Source organism: Furipterus horrens, unplaced genomic scaffold (genome assembly GCF_987537825.1).
Source record: "Furipterus horrens unplaced genomic scaffold, mFurHor1.1.pri manual_scaffold_17, whole genome shotgun sequence".
NCBI classification, from domain to species: Eukaryota; Metazoa; Chordata; class Mammalia; order Chiroptera; family Furipteridae; genus Furipterus; species Furipterus horrens.
The window spans coordinates 49,263,803-49,270,005 of NW_028327187.1; the positions used below are offsets into that span (position 1 = coordinate 49,263,803).

Below are 6,203 nucleotides of genomic sequence, written 5' to 3' on the forward strand. Positions count from 1 at the left end.
CATGTGCCCTGACTGGGAATTAAACCAATGACCCTTTGGTTCACAGGCCAGTACTCAACCCAATGAGCCACACCAGCCAGGGTAAGGAATACTAAATTTTTCATGTTGATTTCGTTTATATCTATGATTTGAGGCAGGAACCACATAATTGTTCCTTGGGTCAGCAATTAGTTGTTTTTTTTTTTAAAGACATCCTTTCCAGTTTTCTTTTTTTCCTTTCAACCAAATATATCAGTTCTAACTCTGCCAATACACACTTACAGCCCTGACTTCTATCTTCCTTGAAGCATTAAAATTCTAGATCTTAAGTACTATATCTGGTTCACTTATTCCTTTGAGCCACAAGTCTTCACATTCTACTCAACACTTTGGGTAATTTCTGGCACCTGGAGAGTCCCTTTCTTCCTTTCAAGATCAGGTATACATTTAAACTTTAAAATCTGGTATTTCTACATATCTTAAATATGTGTGTTTGTGAAGTGTGTATATGTTTGTGTTTGTGTGTGTAGACTCAACTGCCTCCCAGTGTTTTTTCTTCTTAAGTAGCCAATATTGTCCTCTATTCTTCTGTGCATTTTATGAATAGACAGAATCTGTAACACATACTTTCTCCATATAATATAGACATACCTATGATACTTGAAGCTATCAAATGTGGGAAACAAGTTAGCAAATTAATTATCTTTTGTTGGCTCTCTAAATGAACCAATTATTTCCTTCATTAGTTAACAGTATGGTTTTTGATTCAGAACCTTAATAAATGAAGACATAATTTGTTTATTTTATTTGTGTAGTACCTTTCATTGTATACCAGGGAGCCAAATTCAGATAGATCCTTCTTATGAAAGCAAGGCCTAAAGTTAATGAAACTAAACTTTTGTCCCTAGAATTGAAGTATAAGCAGGATCCTATATATATGTTACTGTTTTTTTTCCCTGCTGAAGACATTCTACTTTGACAAATATATTTAGAAGATTGAAGATCAACACTTGTTCCTCTAATGGCTCTCTCTCATATAGTGACTTTTGCCTCACCCTGTATAAATACACACATGGTGATTAAGCTGTCAGATATCACAGGAGACCTTTTTAGGGATGAGGACAGTGAATCACTCTTGGAATTTCTCACTGATGGTACCCCAGATGTCTACTTTCCACCTTGCCATCTAATTCTTTGCCCACTTTTTCTTATTAAGCCCAGGTCTTGAAATTGGCCACTACTGTTGTGGCATTTGAGGATTCTTTATCAAGTACAGGCCTTAGTGTAGATTATCTCTTACTAAGAGCCCTCCCAATTCTGGAATTTTATACGTTCAAATTTCACTGCCAGCTTCCATGATTGAGAACAGATAACACATGTCATTAAGTTTGTGCTTAGGAAAGTGTCTATACTTATGTTTATTGCTACAACAGGACTTAATACAAACCTATTTGTCAGTATAGATATCTCCAGCATCCCAGGGCTATTTCAGTTGGTCAAAGAAAAAGAAGAAAACTAACATTTACTGAGTAATCACATAGCATCTTTTATCTCAATTAAAACTTACTTTCCATGAAGTAGGTGCTATTTTCCCCATTTTATAAGAAATTGACTTAGAGATAATTTAATCGACTTGCACAATGCTGCATATCAAGTAAACAGTGGAGAGTAACTTTAAATCCAAGTCCTAGTTTCCAAGTCTTTCCACAACTCATGTTGCCTATCTATCTGTCCCTCAATTCATTCATTTATTATATATTTATTTAGCACCTACTATGTGTCATATAGGCACTGTGGATACAATGGTAAATAAGATGAAGTCCTTGCTCTCCATCATGGTTAATTTACAGCATGAAATTTATCCTGAATATGGTAGACTACAGGACAATGAGCATTTCCATGGCTGCAGTAAAATTCAAAGCAAATAGCATGATTACAAAAATCATGGAGGGCCATGGTGAAATATGATTAACAATGGTTAGCTGAGAGACCAATCATTGATCTTATCATTCTTTCATTAGGACCCCCAAGAGACCCCATTATTTTTTACCAAAACTGATGTCAATGTGGTATAAAGGGAACTTAACCCTTCTTTTGTATGTAAACATTAAAAAATCCCAACATTATTGAGTTATTATACATATATATATACCATAAAATTCACAGATTTTAAATATGTAATACAATGATTTTTTAGTATATTTACATAGTTGTACCACCATTACCACAATCTAACTTTAGGACAGTTTCATCAGTTCAAAAAGAAACCACATAAACATTAGCAGTCATTTCCATTCCTGTTTTTGACCCCTTTTTGCTCAAATCTCAGGAAACAACCACTTTCTGTCTCTATGGATTTGTCTATTTTGGACATTTTAAATATGTGAAATGATGTAATATATGATGCTCTGCCACTGGCTTCTTTTGCTTGGCATAAAATTTTCAGGGTTTATCTGTGTTGTAGCTTTATCTGTATTTCATCTGTTTTGTAGCCAAATAAAATTTTATTGTATGAGTATACCATATTTTATTTGTCCATTTATCAGCTGATTGACATTTGGGTTGTTTTCACCTATTATGAATAACATTGCTGTGAACACTTTTGTATTAATTATGGTTGGCCATGCACTTTCAGTTCCTTTGAATATATACCTAGAAGTGGAATTGTTGGGTTCTATGGCAATTTAATGCTTAAAATATTGAGGAACTAACAAACTTTTTTCACAGAAGCTGCACCATTTTACACTCCCATCAACAACGTAGGTTCTAGTTTCTCCACATCCTCACCAACATTAATATATATATTTAGAGGGGAAGGGAAGGGGAAAAAGATGGAGAGAAACATTGATGAGAGAGAGAAACATCAATTGGTTGGCTCTTGTATGTGCTCCAATGACAGGGGACAGAACTGCAACCCAAGCATGTGCCCTGACCTGGAATCCAACTGGTGATCTTTTGCCTTGTGGGATGACACCCAACCAACTGATCCATGCTGGCCAAGGCCTCCCCAACATTTAAAAGCCTCTTTAAAATAGGCCTTGAATCAGGGGGAAGTGAGGGGGTGGAGGGATTAAGCAAAAAGGAAAAAGGACTAATGGACATGGACAACAGTGTGGTGATTGAGTGGGGAGGGGGTATAAGGGGACTAAATGGTAATGGGAAAAATATAACAAAGATTAAATAAAAAACCCAAAATAGACCTTGTGCAATTTATTATTATTATTATTATTATTATTATTATTAACATTAACATTAAGAGCAAATAATTACTTTGTGTGAGATATTATTCTAAGCACTTTATATAAATTAACTCAAAAAATCTTCATTGGAACAGTATGATGTAGCTAGTCTTGTTTCAGATGAGGATATTGAGGCACAGAAAAGATAAGTAAACTGCTCAAGTTCACACAACTAAAGAGTGTCAGGGCCAATATTTGATCTAAGAGGTTTGACTCTAAATGTGTGCTCTCTACAAATAGGTAGCATTGCCTAAATGATAATAGCTCAAATTCTAGAAGTTTTACCCCCATTTTTCTCATTTCACCTCACAAAATGACAATGAACTAGGTGTTATTTTATCACCCCCATCTTATAGATAAAGTGACTAAGCCATCGAGATGTTAAGTAACATGCTGAAGGTCACAAGGCTTTTATTTGTGAAACCAAGGTGCAAATATAGGTCAAGCATGCTTAGCCCCTTTCTTGTTAGAAACAGAGCTGGATCTCAAGCAGCTTCAGTGATAAAACTGAAAAAAAAAAAAGTATCTATAGGCAGCACTCATGCTTAGGTGTAAAAGCTACAAGAAGCAGGGTCACCTCGACCTTATTAAGTTCTCAGTGACAACTGCTTGCAAACATTTGCAATTAAAAAGTGAATACAAAATTACGTGAGAGGTTCAGGTGAGATTCAGTGACCTAGGGTCTTTTTGGTTAAGTGGAATTGTCCAAATAAGAATGTATTTATACTGGATTGTCACTAGAGGTTGTCACTGGTGCCAAAGCAGAAGCACTGGCTTTCCTTTGGAATGGTTTTCAATTGCACTTTTGTTTTAAAATATTAACAGTTTTACATTTGGTATTTTGTCTTTTCAGGTAAATCAGTGGCAGATTCCTTGGATAAGATACTTGCTTTGATGAATGAAAGGTGAGAAATGTCCAGGTAAGGACAATGTGGAAAACACTGGGAAATGCCTATACCTCCACATATGGGGTAGAACCTAACAGTTTTATTGTTTGCTTTATCCAATTGGCAATGGCTGTGTGATGGTTAAAATTATAGGCTACTGTTTTTCTGAGTTTTATTATGGAACCTGTTACTTGCTAGCTGCGTAACTTGAATCAAGTTACTTAATATCCCTCTACCTTAGTTTTTCCACTTGTAAAATGGGAATCATAGTACCTATCATGTAGAATTATGGGAGGATTAAATAGGTTAATAAGTACAAATGCTTAGAACAGTTTCTGGCATATAGTAAGATGTCAGTAAGTGGATAATAGCAGTAATATTAATGACTATTATTAGTGTATAGTAATACCAAATGTTTTCAGGGAAGAGGTAATATTGTAAATCTTAAAATGTACATACCCTGAAATTCTACCTTTTGATAATTATCTTAAAGAAAAAAAATTACATATTTGATTATAAGTGTGTTCACTGAAACCAAGTTTATATAGTAACAAACTGGAAACCATACATTAACAATGAAGGCCTTCATGTCTTGACAAGAAATAACCTTTTTACATGTGAAAAATATTATGATATAAAATAGTACATTATAATCCCTTGTTTTGAAAATGTGTATGTATGTGCTTATTATACATGATATTCCCTGAGTTTTTGGTCATTTTTATGCCTTCCTGGCTATTTATATTTTATTCATTTTTTTCCTCATGAGTAAGTATTATTTGTGTAATTTTGAACAATCATTTTAAAAGGTCAAAGCCTGCCACTGTCTGATCCACCTCACCTGGCAGCTGGTTTGGACACTAATGGATGCAACCCTGGTTATAGATGAGGTACTTTACATTTTCAACAGCCATCTGGGAACAGAATCTCAATTAGAACATCAAGGTCTGCCTTCTGTGGCCCCTTGCTGTGTCAGTTCAACCTATGAGCTGCTGTGGATTTGCATAAATCAAATGCCTGCTGGATAGCTGCCATTGTCTTGAAAAATGAAATGTGATTAGCATGGGGGAAGGACGGAAGGAAAAAGCCACCTTTGTTTCAAAGCACCCTCTTCTTGTTAATGCTCATTCGAGACTGCTTTGACCTTAGCTCATTTGTGGTTTGGTAATTTCCCTGGGTTTTTTACAATGGGAAAAAGAATTTGAACAGAATTTTCTTTCGTGAGAGGCACTCCTTAGGAAAGAGAGGTTGTACAGCAGACCACATGCAGTGGGATGTGCACAGGATTAGAATCAGAATTTTCAAGATACAAGTGCCCTAGGGACTATCAGTCCAGTGTTACCTGCAATCATTAAAGTCTATAATGATCTTTTAAGAAAGAAAAAGTTCATGCCCTTTTTATATTTTATATCATGAAAACAATCCCTTTCATATTTACTCTTTGTAATTTTGAAAAATTTGTAAATAAATTTTTAAGTTTTCAATTAGCAATAATTGCACCTCGTATAAATCTCATTGATTACAATACTGCCACTGCGCAAAGTCTGTAAATAAATTTTTAAATTTGAACCCTATATTTGTAATGTTAAAAGTGCTTTTTAAAAAGATTCTGATTTTGATATTCTACCCTGGGTGGTGGTGGGAGAATTGTCCACAGTACTCTTACACATTATAAGAATCAATGGTCTAAGCTACTCTTCCCTCCCCATAGCGACCTCTCTCTTTCATTTAGTTCATTATTGAGTCATTACAATGTTTCAGGGAATGTGCAAGGTCATGTTATATACCCTCTTATGAAAAGAAAAGCTTCACAAATCTAAAGAATTCTGTGGCTCAATATAAAATTGATCCATCCATCTGTCCATTGAACAATACAGGGTGAGGCATAAGTAGGTTTATAGTCATTTGTATGAAAAATAATATAATTATTAATTAAATAAATAATAATATAGTAATAAATCCTGTGTTTCATGTACTCACAACTGTGAACCTACTTTTGCCTCACCCTGTATATATTGAACACCCATTATATATCCCAGGAAATGCTCTAGGTTTTGCAGATAATGATAGTGAACCAGAGCTTACATTCTAGCGAGAA

At 34.8% G+C, this 6,203-nt stretch overlaps 1 pseudogene; it reads right to left on the reverse strand.

Moving 5' to 3' along the window:
• Positions 1–5,539: 5,539 nt before the first annotated feature.
• Positions 5,540–5,650, reverse strand: LOC149990970 (U4 spliceosomal RNA; annotated as a pseudogene).
• Positions 5,651–6,203: the final 553 nt, after the last annotated feature.